This window comes from Sorex fumeus, unplaced genomic scaffold (assembly GCF_029834395.1).
Source record: "Sorex fumeus unplaced genomic scaffold, SorFum_2.1 ptg000079l, whole genome shotgun sequence".
Classification (NCBI taxonomy): Eukaryota; Metazoa; Chordata; class Mammalia; order Eulipotyphla; family Soricidae; genus Sorex; species Sorex fumeus.
In genome coordinates, this window is record NW_026606136.1 from 187,111 (window position 1) to 204,029 (window position 16,919).

Consider the following 16,919-nt stretch of genomic DNA (forward strand, 5'->3'; position numbering starts at 1 on the left):
AGAAGTCTACAAAAATCTGTATTTACAAAGAGTAAAGTAAAGGCCCTCCCGTTGATCATCAATTTGCTCGAGCGGGCCCAGTAACATCTCCATTGGAGACTTTGTTGTTACTGTGTCTGGCATATCAAATACTCTCGGTAGCTTGCCGGGCTCTCCGAGAGAATTAATATAATTGCTGCTCAATGTATACGAGATAATGCTTACACATCCACACAACCACACACACACACATAAAGTCCCCAAAACACAAGTTAATTTCTGCACTACGGCATTGTTAACTTAGGTCTTATACTTGATGTGAAATATCAAAGAAGCACATGCAAAACACATATAAATATGTTCTCATAAATTCTAACATATATGCTATGTATACTGTATTATAGAACACATAAAATTTTAATATATAATAATTTCACTTTGAGTATACATTCCAGTAAAAATTATGCTCAATAAACATAGAAAAATAAGACTGATTTTCATACCTATTGAGATTTGTGATGTAAATTAATTAATGAAATTATAAAAAGAAAACCTATCATTTTTACTTAAGTACAAGCAGCTTGTCCAATCTAAATTTTAAGCATACTAGGGAAGGAATTCAAGTAGTTTCTAAGTTCAAGCATACAATATGGATACTTCAAGTCTCTGAAATAACTTTTGGTCAATATTGACCTGTCAGTAATTATTCTTGATCTCCTGACTGTCTGACACAGGATGAACTAGAAATTCAAGACATTCTTCAATATTGACTTGATCTGAGCAAATCAAGAAATAAAGAATTTTCTAATCCTTCCAGTTTATCTCCTTATATTATCTGACCTCTGAGATATCTCTTTTTCTCAATAAGAAAATCTAGCATTCTTAGGAGACCTACCTACTTAGTCAACATGCTTCTGATTTGAAGGGTGATCATAGCAAAGTGACTGCATTGGCAAAGTGTTAAAATTTTTGCCACATTAAATACCTGTAAGTTTTTCTTAGGGTCTTATCTCAAAACTCAGAATTTTACTTCTCTTTGGTTAAATTTTAAAAAATGATTTTTTTCTTTTGAAAAATTCTAATTTGAATTGAGGGGTAAAAGTGATAGTATAGCAAATAAGGCACTTGCCTCGAGCGAGGTTTACCCATGTCACATCTAATCGTCCCACAAGCCCTGATGGGAGTGAACCCTTACTGTAGAGTCAGGAGTAAAACCAGGGATGCTTCAAAACCATTAAAAAGTTATTTTGAATCAAATGTCTGTACTATAGTTTTGTTTCTAAGTAGGCAAGTAATTACCTCCTAAGTCATACTTGGTTATGTCTGGAGATCCTCGTTATTTATTTATTTATCTATTTTTGAGATTAGGAATACAATAACATAGATATTTAGCAGATGCTGTTCTGAGTGCTGTTACATAATTATAATGTACAGGACATTACTTTAGAGCACAGACTTCTCTGTCACAATTATTAATGGTATGTAGGGTGAGAAACTCAGATTTAAACCATTTAAAATTTATCAGAGTAAATCTAGACTCTAATTAGTTTTATTAAAAGAACATGAATTGAGCAGCATCAAATCTAGTGAGGAATGGTCAGTGAGAGGGAGAGTCTTACCAAGATTACTTCCCTGGTACTAACTAGGAGACTCCGGACTGAAATTGAAATCCCACTAGAGGAAAGGCTGAGACTATAACTAGTTTATTTCACAAGACATATTGAATCTTGAAAACTGACATGTGTGGGTTTCATTTTGTACCTATTGTTTGTTTTTTTTTTTTTACAAACCATTAAAAGGGCAGATAGTGCTGACCTCTGATTCTGCAATATACACCCAGTTCCTCATTTTTTAGATTAAGAAAAAAATATTTAATAGGCAGCATGGGAACAATGAAACGGTATTGAAAATGTGTAATAGAAAATGTTGATATGGGCACCACAGTCCATTCTACAGGAAGGTGAAATAGCAAATCTCCTACTTACTCATTTCTATCAAAGCCTACAAGACTGGAATGTACAACAGTGGCCAGTGTTTGGGTAGAGTGGAGCAAACACAACAGGAATCAAGGAAACAACACACTTACGTTTTGGACATTAGGGGTTTGTGGTATATGAGTAGAAGGAAAATTGTATGTAAAGAAAAATGAACAGAAAAGGGAAAAATATTCTGGCTCCCAGTCCAATGGTTACCACTATTTTAGACTCATGAGTCCATGATAGTCTGTGTTTAACCTTCTACTCAAATATTGCTTCTTGCTTCTCTGAACTACTTGAACTCAAAGTATCTGTCATAGAACATGCCATCTAGCATATGGTTCTGTATAATTTTGTACTTGAGATAGTTTCTGATATTAGGAAAGGATCTCTACATACAAGTTAGAAAAATAGATAATATAAAATTTAATTTCTATTTATAAACTGATACTTTATCTGGGTGTTTTTGAGGGATTTGGGCAGGGTTTTTTTCATTTATTGTGTACCTAATTGAAAGGATTCTCTATCATATTTGTGAATTCTGGAGTGTATCAGAAAATAGAACTAGTGGGAAAGGTTTTCTTCAAATGTTATTTTATTTATTTATTTATTTATTTATTTTGCTTTAAGAAATACACCAAGTTGTTCCCAGTACCAGCTCCTGGCTCTGAGCTTAACGATCTCTCCTGATGAGGATTATGGTGGTTTTATGTGTGCCAGGGATTGAACCCATGCAGGGTGAGGATTCTGCCTGGTGTGCTATTGCTCCAGCCCTAAATGGTTAATCTTAACAAATAAATATTCCTTACTTAAGTGATCTAGAATATGTCAAATAGAATATTCTGAAAGTATTTCACTCCTGCTCTTATGCCTGGAGCAGAAAATTTTCTCATTTTTCTTTGACCATGAATGAGTCATAAAAGAGAGAAAATCAAACCTGGTACAGTGATGAGCATGCATTATCTAAGATTTCCTGATTTCATCATTATTTTACATCTGTCTTATTCTTCTCCAGACTCAAGAGTGAAGCAAAGAACACTATACTCTGCTTAAAACCTTCCTTCTTCATTTTCAACATGATATTTCACTAGTGGTAGAAAAAAGGATACTTATGAATAATTTTTTTCTCAAAGAGACTTTCTCTTATAAGAGAATATAGTCTCATGTTTTTCAAGAGAAATGTATAAGACCTATCACTTAGGCGATATATGTCTCTCACATTAACGAACTTCTTATTGAAGTATGCCACTATATCCTAATAATTATAATTTTCAGATTATAAACTATGTCTCTGGGGCTGGAGCAATAGCATAATGGGTAGGGCACTTGCCTTGCATGCGGCCAACCCTTGTTTGATTCCCAGCAACCCATATGGTCCCCCGAGCACCACCAGGAGTAATTCCTGCATGCATGAGTCAGGAGTAACCTCTGTGAATCACTGGATTTGACCCAAAAAGCAAAATAAATAAATAATAAATAAATAATCGATGTATCTGTACTTTTATTGTATGTATTTGATGCCTAAGACTGTGTTTCATTCTGTACAATTTTCTACAGAAATTGTTTAAATTACAGCTTAAACAAGTGGTGTGAGTAATCTAAATTCAAAACTTCTCCCAAAGGAATTACTCCTCAAGGGGTAAATATTCAACTTACTCATACATACAACCTATCTCTTTGTATCTTACAACAAAATTAGCATATTTAAATTATGTCTTTGATTCAAAGTAGCAAAGAGTCTATAATTTGTTTTGCAGGCTGACACTTTGACACAGAAGCATGATTAACAATCTCCCTTAATAGATGACTTGTCATTCATTTTTAATTTCTTCAGTTGAATAGGTTTCTGCCACCACTACAATGAAACATAGCTTTATTTTGTGATATATGATGATTTCAAACCACAATTTTATAAAGTGAAATTTTGAAGAACCTGCTAACTGGCAACTATACATGAAAATTAGATGTTATAAGGACAAAAGTTTTCTGAAAATAGTATCACTGAACTAATTCTTATCTAATGAACTTTAAGAAATGCAATGATCTCATATTTGTCTTATTGTTAAAACTGTGGAGGTGGTTTAACAAGTGTTTTCACATCATGTGTGCTTTGTTAGATGTTAAAACAGAGGTTTTTTAAAAGTGGTGTAATTAAAATAGAATTTAGGTGCCCTGGAGAGACATTCACACCTCTGTTTAAATATAAGAGAATTTTCACAGATGTTAGCCAGAATTTCTAAATGTATGCTTGCTTCTGAAGTCCTACTTTAAGAGATTTTCAAAGTATTTCCTAAGATATTTTCAATGATTCCAATTCATTTAATAGTTTTTTTCTTTCCTTTAGGAAAAAAAAAAGTATTCATGTGAAATAAGGAAAGAAGAAATTTAATTGTGTAAAATAGTAACCAAGAATTCTAAACCTTTCTCCACTCACCTTTAGAACCCAGGTGCTCAGTTTATACTAACTATAATCATTGTTCAAAATCTATGGGCTGGAGAGAAAATCCAGCAGTAAAGTCATGTGCTGTACATATAGTGAGCTACAGTTCAAACTCCAGAAGCCCATACGTTTCCCCAAATACTACCAGGAATGCATGATCCATGACCCCTGAACACAAGAACCAGAGTAGTTCCTGGGCACTGCTAGATGCGGTTCCAACACCCACCACCCCAAATAAAATTGTGTAATCAAATCTGTCATGTACATGGCTAATTCTTCCCCACTTCTCCCTCCTTTCCTGGCTCCTTCCTTCCTTCCTCCCACCCCTTTCAACTTTTTTCTTCCTTCCTGTCTGCTTTCTTCCCATTCTCTCCTCCTCAATCCTCACTTCCCCAATCACTTCTGATAGACTCCGAGGACCATATGACAGTTTAAGTATTAAATCAGGTCAGCTGCATGCAAGGCAGGCACCCTACCTGTTGTACTCTGGCTCAGGCCCCTTGACCACAATATTGGTTCAAATGATTTTTAAAAATCAACAAATTGGTAATGGTTTACATGTTACAAAACTTGGAACATTTTAGATTATTAGTTTACATTGTGCACAGCTAGATAGCTTCTTGCGAGAAAAATTTACAAGGATGTAAAATAATAGAATCTAGTTTATATTCATGCTTTCTAAATTTACATCAAATTTTAAAGTGTATTATATGAACTAAACATCAATTTGATGACAGGTTTTTGGTATGAGTAATTAAAAGTAAAGTAAGGGCCCTCCCATTGATCATCGATTTGCTCGAGCGGGCCCAGTAACGTCTCCATTGGAGACTTTGTTGTTACTGTGTTTGGCGTATCGAATACTTCACGGGTAGCTTGCCAGGCTCTGCCGTGCGGGCGAGATACTCTCGGTAGCTTGCCGGGCTCTCCGAGAGGGGCGGAGGAATCGAACTCGGGTCAGCCATGTTGGCTGAGTGCAAGGCAAACACCCTACCGCTGTGCTATCGCTCCAGCCCATGAGTAATTAAGAAAAATATAATGTTTGGCTCTAAGAATGTGGACATACAGATATTGGTATCAGCTTTGCTGAGTTGTCATGGACAAATTTGTAAATTAAAATATTCATCAGGGACATTTTATACATGAATACATTTCAAAAGAATCTCTCCACCTCTATATAATTATTTAGTCTACCCTTCCTCCAGATATTTCTCCTAATATTTCTCCAATGTGTGGGTAATAAAATTAATTCCTGGTATATTTTAGTTAAGCAGTGATCTCATTTATAGTTGCCATATTTTTTTCATTAGATCCATCAATATTTTAACCTTGTAGGTAAATACTAATCTCTGTCAATATTTTTCTTATACTTTTAATTCCTGGAAATCACTTTTCTATTGTTTCTATGAATTTTCAAGTTTTCTGTACATGTGGTGCCAGGACTAGAACACAAATAGGATGAAATCTAGACAACTATACAGTCTCCCACTCCAATTCTTTGGGTTTTTCATATCACTTTATTTGGAAATTTTCCAATGTATGCCACAACAAAGAATGCAATATAATAAATCTCCATATGCCTATAATCTGTTTTCAAAGATTAGTTTTACACACATCCAGTTCTAGTACTTTTAATTTATTAGTGTTTTGTTTTTTAAGTATGTGAAATATGCCCACCAGTATGAGGGGAAGAGGGATGGTAGGGGGGGAATTGGGAGTTATTCCCTGTGGTTCTCCAGGCAATTAATGTTTAGAAACCCATTTAATGCCAACAGTAAAATTTCAGGTCTATGTACATACATGTTAGACATATGCTCTATTACTTGAACCATGTCCCCAGTCCCTTGTTTAGTATCATGTACAGATGATCTGCCTCAGGTTATTCAACTCTATTCCATTGATCTGAGGACCAGCCTTTATTCAAATACCATGCTGTTTTAGTTACTATGGCTCTGTAGTGCAGTTTGAAGTTGGAGAAAATGATACTTTCCATTTTCTTTTTCCCAAAGATTGCTTTAGCTATTTGGTATGAGGAAGGGAGGAGGCTGTGTACTGCTCCATATAAATTTCAAGTGTGTTTGATATATTTCTTTGAAACATGTGTCATGAGTGTCCTTATAGGGACTCCATTGTGCCTGTACAATACTTTGGAGAAGAATTGTCATTTTGATGCTATCAATCCTCCTAATTCATGTTCAGGATATGTTTTTCTATTTCATCATGCCATCTTTTGTTCTGGAAGTAGTATTTTTTTACATTTTTTTTATTTTATAAAGTAATTCACAATACTTGATTACATTTAAGATTCGAACACCAATCTCACCACCATTACAACTTCCCACCACCATATTTCTGCTGTTTCCATATTTCTGGTGTTTCCATCCTGAACTACAATCCCTGCCCCAAAGCAGAACCAAAATGATATGTCTTGTATTTTCTGTTATGAAAAACCACTGAAATGTTGTAAGAAGTTGAGTCTATAAAAAAAAATATTCCCCTCTAAGATTGCTTGCCTCCTACTCTTTTGTTTGTTTGTTTGCTTATTTTATTTTTGGGTCACATCTGGTGATGCACAGTGACTACTCCTGGCTCTTAACTCAGAAATTACTCCTGGTACCCCTGGCTATGCTTGAGGGACCATATGGGATGTTGGAAATTGAACCTGGGTTGGCCATGTGCAAGGCGAACACCCCACCCACTGTGCTATCGCTCAAGCCCATGCCTCCTACTTTGAACTCCATTAAGTGTGGTGCAGTACTCTTGGAGTACAGGTTGAATGTGTAGAATGAAGAGTGAGGCAGCTATGAATGTAGCTGTGAAGTCCATTAATAGTTTCACTCCTGGGTGAGGCTCAGGTTGAGCGTGTGGAAAGCAACCATGAGCGTGTCGGAGTTTGAGTTCTGCAGGTTTTCGGCTGCTGGGCCTGGGTCCTTAGGGTGGCGAGGGCTCTCACCCGCCCCCTCTGGGGTGCCCCAAGTGAAACAGCCTGGCTCAGGGGCCAGAGGCATGGTTGTGGTGAGTGTCATGTTATGCTCCCTTCTCAGAAGATCTGGATGGAGGCTGATGAGAGATTATTTGCCTGGAAGTAGTATTGTGTAGCTTTCTGTCTTTCGCTTCTATAGTTAAGTTGATTGTGAGGAACATGATTTTCTGAGGCATAATTGCAAGTGGGATTTTTAAAATAACTTTCTCTTCTCTTTCATTATTTACATATAGGAAAGTCATGGATTCATGTCTTAATTTTGTAGCCTGACACTTTATTGTGTAAGTCTATTGTTTCTAGGATTTTTTTTTTGTAGAATCTTTAGGATTTTTAAAACATAGCATCATGTCATCTGCAAATCTCAAACTTGATTTCTTTCTTTCCTATCTTGATGACCTTGATAAATTTTTTTACATCTAATTACCATGACAGGTACTTCCTTATTTTGGATAGAAGTAGTGAGAGTGGACAACTTGTCTTGTGCCTTACCTTAGAGGGAAGGCTTTTAGGTTTTTCCTCCACTGAGTATAATATTTGATGCATGACTTTGACTATGCTGAGGAAAGATTCTTCAATTTCCATCTTGTTTTTATCATGAACAAAAGTTTTTATTGCGAATAAGTGCTGATATTGACAAATGCTTTCTCTCTATTTGATTAATGTGATCATATGATTTTTATGTTTTCTTTTAGTGATATGATTCATTACCTTAATTGACTTTTGTATATTAAACCATTCCTAGGATAAATTCCACTTGATCATGGTATACGATGTTTTTGAAAGCTGTTGAATTTTATTTGCTAGTATTTTATTTAGAATTTTTGCCTCTTTTTTAATCAGGGACATTGGCCTGTAATTCTCCGTGTGTGTGTGTGTGTGTGTGTGTGTGTGTGTGTGTGTGTGTGGTGTCTGTCTGCTCTTTGTACGAGGGTGATGTCTGCGTCATAGAAACTGAAAGCGTTTCAGTTTTTTTTTTTTCAATTTTCTTGAAGAGATTGAAAGGGATTAGCAGTAAATCAGTCATTTTTAAAGGTTGGAAAGATCTTACTATTAAATCCATCTGGGCCTGGACTTTTGTTTTGGGGAAGACTTTTGATTACTATTTCAATTTTTTCAGTAATTCAGTTACTCTAAGTCATCTTAGTTCAATCTGTGAAAGTTATTAGACTTCAGGAATCTAGCTATTACTTTTAGGTTGTGGCTAAAACATCTTCTTTTGTGGCATAAACATTACTAAAATAATCTCTAGTGACCATATGAATTTCTGTGGTGTCTGTTGTGATGCCCCGACTATCATATATGATTTATTAGGGTTCTTTCTTTCTTTGTGAATCTTGCTAGTGATTTATTGTTTTTGTTTTTGTTTGTTTGTTTGTTTGTTTGTTTTTTTCCAACAAACTAACTCTTGGTTTCACTTATCTCTTAGATTTTTTTAAAATTCCAGTTCCTTACTATCTGCCCTGAGTTTTATTATTTTCTTCATTATGCTGCTTTAGTTTCACTGTGATGGTCAATGTCTAGTATTTTAAGATGTGCAGTTAAGATCTTTATGTGGACCTTTTCTTCTTTCCTGATTAATGCTTAAATAATTATGAATTTTCCTCTTCACACTTCTTTTGCTCTCTCTCACAAGTTCTAGTATGTAGTGTTCTCATTCTCATTTGTTTCCAGGAATCTTTTAATTTTCTCCTTGATTTTTGTTATATAGCTCACTAGTTGTTGAATAGTGAACTGTTTAATTTCCAACTGTTTGAGTTGTCTTTTCTCCTTTTTTGTTTTTAATTAACTTCTATTTTCAGTGGAGATGAATGTGACTCAGCTTTTGAGGATGAAAAGCCACATATATGTATATATATATATATATATATATATATTCATTTTGTTTTTATCATGATTGAAAGGGCTGGAGCAATAGCACAGTGGTAGGGCGTTTGCCTTGCATGTAGCTGGCCCAGCTGAGCCGAGTTTGATTTCTTCACCCCTTTTGGAGAGCCCGGCAAGCTACTGAGAGTATCTTGCCTGCATGGCAAAGCCTGACAAGCTACCCATGACGTATACAATATGCCAAACAAAGTAACAAGTCTCATGATGGAGACGTTACTGGGCCCGCTCAAGCAAATCAATGAACAACAGGAGGACAGTGCAGTACAGTGCAGTGCATGATTAAAAGTTTCAAAGGTTATAGGACTTCAGGGATCTAGACATTTATTTTAGCTTATCTCCTTTTATGGTATAAACTCTGATGATCCTATGAATTTCTACAGTGCCTGTTGTGATGCCCCCACCATCTATATTTTAAGATCACTATGACATTGTGATCAAATTTCATTTGATCATTCATCAAATTTCACAAAAGAAGTGGCATATTAGACTCCTGTTATTTCTGAAATGTTTTGTTTGTATAACATTTGAGTATAGGTATTAAGGTTGAAACTTTGAATAAAAAAGTAAATGCCATGGATATCTTATACTAAAAATGAACTCTACTACAAATAATATAAACTATACCTAGCTTCAACCATGAAAAATGGAAAAATGTCTACTAATGAAATTGAATGATCTATTGCAAATATGAAAGATTGTATTTCAGCTATATTAAGATTAATTCCTAAAATTAGGACTTACTAAATTTTAGTGATATTTGAGTATCACCAAGAGTGGCTCTTTGATCCAATGAGCATTGCTTGGGATCCAAGCAAATTAAAACCTTGCAAAAGTTATTATCATGTTTTCATTATGTTGAGTCGATGTTTGGATATGTGGCTATTTCACTCACCCATGTCACCAATATAACTGAAGCCCTGATGTCTGTTTACCAATTAATTTACATTATCTTCTTTTGCCCTTAGTTTATTTCCTTCTCTTTCTCCTTTATGATCACTGAGATCAGGGGTGATCTAAGCATCCCCTTTTTACTACTTCACACTTACCCATCCAGTACTGTATATTCTACAGATAAGTGAGACCATCCTGTTTTTTTTCTTTCTTCTACTGACTTACTTCCCTGAATGGTATCTTCCAGTTCCATATATGTTGCAACAAATTGCATGATTTCATGCTTCCTTGCAGTTGCATAGTATTCCATTGTGTATGTATGACACATCTTCATAATCCATTCTTAGACATCCATTTCTTCTCTATTATACTGTGTGCATCAATAAATTATGGTATGTTTATGTCATTTTGAGAGTGGTTTTTTTTTGCATTGGGGATAAAAATTCTATAAAAATGGAATTGCAATGTAATTCTAAATTTGCAGAGAATTCTCTATACTGTTTTCCACGGGGGTTTGTACCAGTTAACCTTCCTAACAGAAGTACGTGCAAGTTTATCTTTCACCACATTCTCACTAACACAGATTATTCCTACTATTTTTATATTGCCATTCTAATTGTTGTCTTGATTTAGATTGTTCTGATGATAAGTGATGCTGACCTTTTTTTTATCTCACATGCTTACTGGCCGACCACCTCTGTTCCTCTAAGAAATGTCTATTAATTTCCTCTCTCCATTTTTTGATCAAGTTTTTTTAATTTTTTGAACTTGTTGGGTCTTTACATATCCTGGATATTAAACCATTACCTGATATGTTGAATGCTGATATTTTTTTTCTCATACAGTTAGTATCTTAGTTTTAGCCCATGTATTCTTTGCCATGTAGAAGCTCTTCATTTCTATGCAGTCCTATTTGTTTATTTGTGATTGTGTTGTCTTTGCCAGTGGTATCACATCACTGATGATAACTTTCTGGTCCAAAATCTTGAAGTATTATGCCTATATTTTCCTCAATATACTTTATAGTGTCCTGTCAGATCTCAAAATCTTTGACCACTTTGAATAGAAATTCCCTTTTTTAAATAAAGGTTTTGTGAGGTCAAGCAGATGATGGAATGAATAAGTGTAGCACAAAGCATTTTTTAGAACAGCAAAAATATTCCATATGATATTCTACTGATGGATACACATCATTATACATCGGTCAAACCCTACAAAAAGTACATCATGAATAATGCATCTCTCTCTAATGTAAACTGTAGACTTTGAGTGATAATGGTGAGGGAATTATAGTGGTGAAGGTTGTGTTTGTGGAAAGAAGTATGCCATATAGGCACATATAGGCACATTCTAAGTACAGAAACTTCTGTACTTAGAATCAGATCTTCTGTAAGCCTAAAATTGTTATTAAATGAGGTCTCTTTAGAAAAAATTCAATGTTTTAAAAATATTTTTCCCAAGGACAGGTGTCAAAATAATCCTAAAGCCCCAGAAATATACTCAAATTACAAAAGATTCTATTAATTTGACACAGAAAACTTCATGGTAGCAAGCATCTCTCAAATTATCTTTTCACCTATGTTTCTACTTCACTATTTTTTTTAAATTGTGAAAGGTAAATTACTTAAAAATACTTTTATTTTTTATACTTACACAAATTCTTCGACTGAAATAATCCCCCCAAATTGTAAGAAGGATAAAAACTTTATAGTTCTTCTTGAGAGGATTATGATTATATGATTGTATGTTTTGAATAACTGAGTGGGCTTAACACTTTTAAAAAAATGTATATATATATATACATATATTTTTTTTTTGCTTTTTGGGTCACACCTGGCAATGCTCAGGGTTACGCCTGTCTCTGCACTCATGAATCACTCCTAGTGATGCTGGGGGGACCATATGGGATGCTGGGAATCAAACCTGGGTTGCCACATGCAACGCAGACACCCTACCCACTATGCTATACTATGTATAGCTCCAGCCCCTAAAATATTTTATCTCAGCAACATTTTCACAAAAATTTAACAGTAAGTAGTCTGTAGCACTATTTTTAACATGGTATAGTAATAAGAAAATATTATAAAAATTCTCACTATTAGAAATATATGAGTGTATATATACATATAAACTTTAAAGAATATGGTTCACATTACCATTGCAATAATCTCAGATATTTTAATAAATAAAACTATAACAATATGTTAAATTATTCACAGACCTTAAGTAAAGGAGAATGATAATTCATGAGCAGAGAGCCATATATAGGTCGTGGGTCACAGTCCTCCCGTTGTTCATCGATTTGCTCGAGCGGGCCCAGTAACGTCTCCATTGTGACACTTGTTACTGTGTTTGGCATATTGAATACATCACGGGGAGCTTGCCAGGCTTTGCTGTGCAAGCGAGATACTCTCGATAGCTTGCCGGGCTCTCCGAGAGGGGCAGAGGAATCGCATATATAGGCACATACATATATACATATATAAATTGCATATATATACACATACATACATATATACACACATATATATATATAAACACACACACACACACACACATATATATATATATATAACTTGTTCTTTGCCCTACACACAGCTTTTTGGGGAGGTACTTGGGGTGGAGCGAAAGCACAGGGAGTAAGGCATTTGCCTTGCATGCCGCCGACCCGGGTTCGATTCCTCTGCCCCTCTCAGGGATCCTGCCAAGCTATCGAGAGTATCTCGCCCACACAGCAAAGCCTGGCAAGCTATCCATGACATATTCGATATGCCAAACACAGTAACAACAAGTCTCACAATGGAGATGTTACTGGTGCCCTCTCAAGCAAATCTATGAACAATGGCAGGACAATGCAACAGTGCTATATATACAAAGGAAGGGAATTTTATGTGAGAGGTATTAGAATAAAATAATGAGAAGAAAAGAAGATAAGGGAAAATTAACGAGATTATTCTTATGTGAGGAATAACTGATGTTGCCTGTAGTCTCTCAGAAATTGGAATCTATTACAGGCTCTTACATAGGAAAACAGCACAATAAAATCAATGCTATAAACCTGATTTGAAAAGAGATAAATTGTCTTAATTTGGATAATTAAAATTTTTATTTTGTTTTTCATAGTTATAATATATTAAATAATTTTATTCGAGGAGTAATTTGTATCAAAATTTTTGAAAGATTGATTTTAATAAACATTAAATATTCAGGGATAATTAAACTATGTTCCTTGACTTGCATAACTAGTCTGATTTTTAAATTGTGGACAATTTTTTGGGGGGATCAGGAACTGCACCTGGCAATGTTCAGGGGTTACTCTTAGCTCTGCACTCAGGAATTATACTACCTGTGCTCAGGGGATCATATGAGATGCTGAGGATCAAACCCAGGCCAACTGCATGCAAGGAAAGCTCCCTATCTGCTGTACTATCTCTATCCTCTCACACTTTATTTTTTAGTGCCATTGTTTGTGATCATTTAATAGATATGCAAATGCAATTATTCAGGGGAAAAGTTAGAACATACTAAAGCCTAAAGCAATACCTATTTCAAAAATATAAGAAAATGTAGATTTGTTAGTTTGTATAGTTTTAGGCATCTGTTCTAGACAGCATGTCTGATACTTTAATATATCAGTTACATACCTTAATATTAAAAATGCTAAAAGCAGTATTTTAGAGTCTACACAAAATTAATCTAATTTAAAAAATGCATGTTCAGCAAGGAAAAACATATGATTATTAATATAAATAATTTTCCTGTATTATAAAATTATAAAACTATAGAGTAATACCCTTTAGATTTTTATTTTATGTGTTTACAAATACTTTCTTCAGTTCTCAACCACTCTTTCTAACTCTAATTAACAATAGACAACTATCTTATATTTCAAGCTTGATAGTCCATCAGTGGAATAGACCTTTGGATTGGTTAGGAAAATTTTGACAAGTGACAGATTAGTGAACTCAAATTAGGTTATTAAGCTGCATAATTTATAGATTGAGTGGGAATTATGTATAACCCATTTCTATCTTTGGGACCATTTTCCTGCTATGATTATTTTCTCTGTAACCATTTTAACATAGGGTAGATGCCAGAACATATATTCTTGCTCTTGTTTATAGGAAGAAAAATGGATTTTCTGGATAGATTTAACTAAAATCTAGTTATAGAAATATTTTAACATGTGGGCACAACTTAGTTTCACTAGGAGCTGAAAATTCCTCTTAGACAGTAGGAAGTACTTTAAATTATTCTTTGAACATGTACAGTGAAATGTTTTTTGGGAGAACTTGGAGAATTCATCGTAACACACCAAAACAAATATTTCCAATATAATTGATCACTCTGTCCTACTGAGATTTTAGTATTAAAGAATTAGGAGGTGTCATGTGTGGTTGCAAGGTCCAGAGACCTCATGATTTATGGTCTGGGCCAGTGGGTTGACATGATTATGGCTGTGGGTGGAGAGAGTGGCTGCTAGGACTTCTGGGAATATAGGGCGGGTGGGAGGCAGGGAGAGGCCGTCACCATGAATCGAAACAACAACAGAGTGCTCAGCCTGAGCACTGGGGTACCTGAAATGATTCACAGTTTTGCATCTCTGCAGAGAATATTCATGAACTGGTGGACTTGAGCCATTGGCATGACTACAGCAGTGGGTTATGGGTGCAACTGGCAAGTAGTTTTGCATTAAAAATTGATTTTTTAAAAATATGTATTGACTCTAAGGTAGCTTTATTTTCTAATCAATTTCAACTGTATAATTTTATCGACAATTGTGGGGTTTGCCTATATTAAAATTAAGTTTTAATAATCACAGTTTCACTGTATCACTGTCTTCCCATTGTTCATCGATTTGCTGAAGTGGGTGAAGGTAACTTCTCCATTAGTCCTAGCCCTGAGATTTTAGCAGCCTCTCTTTACTCGTCCTTCCCAACAGTGCCACATTGAAGGGTCTTTCAGGGTCAGAGGAATGAGACCCATTATTGTTACTGTTTTTGGCATATAGAATACACCATGAGGAGCTTACCATGCTCTGCTGTGTGGGCAGGATGATTTCGGTAGCTTACTGGGTTCTCCAAGAGAGAGAACTAGACTATAACAGGTCGTGTGGCCTCCAATGTGGGCGCACTTCCAGGAACTTTGTTTTATAGTCTGGATCTTGTCCATGGTTGGGATTACACGGCACTGGGGGCTGTTTGTGATTGGCTAGCTACTGGAAAATGGGAGATCTGGGTGGAGGAGAACCAGTCTCAGTCCCAGCAGGCTTGGATATCTCAGCCCTGGGTCCTGCACACCTGGGTTCCTCTGCCGGTTCCTTCATATGTGAGGCTCATCCAAGCATGTGGAGAGTGGCCTTGAGCATGGCTGTGGCTGGGTTCTGGAGTTTTGACTGCCGGGGCTCTGCTTGGGGCAGGGAGGGAAACTCAACCCACCCTCCTTCAAGGGGCCCTGGTGAAGACACTCTCGCATGGGGGCAGGAGACTCTGCAAGTTTTAATAATAAAAAATAAAAAATAAATTGATTATTTTTTCAATTAGAAATTGATTTTCTATCAGAAGATACTGATTCACAGTTTCTGCAGCCATTTGTAGATCAAAGAATTAAAATAGACATAAGTTCAGAATATTAAAATAGACATGTGAAGTGATAGTGAATTTCTTTGAGAGTACTCTTACAGGATCCAGACTGGATTTTATTTATGTGTTTAATTTTTCACTTTTTATCTTGAAGAAGTGGTCCACCAGCCAGAAAGTTTTGAGTATGAGGCACAATGCGGCAGTTAAAGTTATCCAGGTATTACCATGTTTTCATAGATACAAACGAGTTTTGCATTCACCTTTATTAAATTGTCCTCTGGAGAATACAATTAAGCTTTTAAGTGGAATATCCAGTAAGCAATTTGTTTGATATAAATATCTTGCTTTTACAAATGGCTAACCTTTAATTTATTTATTTATTTATTTTTAGTTTTTGAGCCACACCCAGTGATACTCGGGGGTTACTCATAACTCTGCACTCAGGATTTAGTCCTGGTGGTGCTCAGTGCTCAGGGACCATATGGAATGCTGGGAATCTACCCTGGGTAGGCTGCATGCAGTGCTGCAAACTTCCTACGTGCTTTAATATCTCTCCAGCACCTAGTTTTATTTATCTGTTTGTTTGTTTGTTTTGTAGTGAAAATATTTAATATAAATAGTTTTGGCCAGGAATCCCTTGATTTGCTTCTGGCAAATATATTTTGATTAGAAAACTTTTACATTTAAGGAAAACTATTTGGTTATGTTTAGGGAGAATTAGAAAATGTATATGCATTATTTGATTCATAATGTTACCATTAAGAATCTATTTTGGGGCTCACCTAGCAATGCTCAGGGGCTACTGCAAGTGCAGTGCTCGAGGGTTTCTTCAGGCAATGTTTGGTGGACAAAGTAGTGAAATAGTGGAGATAAAACAAATGCTTCCTGCATGTAAAACAGGCATTTCTGCTTATTGAGTTTTCTCTCTAATCATAGATGTATATTCTCTGTCTGTCTCTCTCTCTCTCTCTCTACCTCTTTTCCTCTCTGCCTCTCTCCCTCTCTTCTTCTCTCCCTCCACATGATCAGCAATGCTCAGGGCTTATTTCTGGTTCTGTGTGCTCAGTTATCATGCCTAGTGTGTCTTAGGAGAAACATATGTGGGGCTGGGAATGAAACTTAGGAACTGTGTGTGCGAGATCCTTGGTCACTGTACTAACATTTCAGCCTGAGAAGAAAATGTTCTC

The 16,919-nt window shown here is 35.6% G+C and overlaps 1 protein-coding gene across 4 annotated transcripts in view; it reads left to right on the top strand.

Annotated features, from left to right (window-relative positions):
* Window positions 1-16,919, top strand: part of PTPRD (protein tyrosine phosphatase receptor type D) — a 1,654,013-nt gene that overhangs the window by 70,896 nt on the left and 1,566,198 nt on the right. The gene's annotated exons all lie outside the window — the stretch shown is intronic.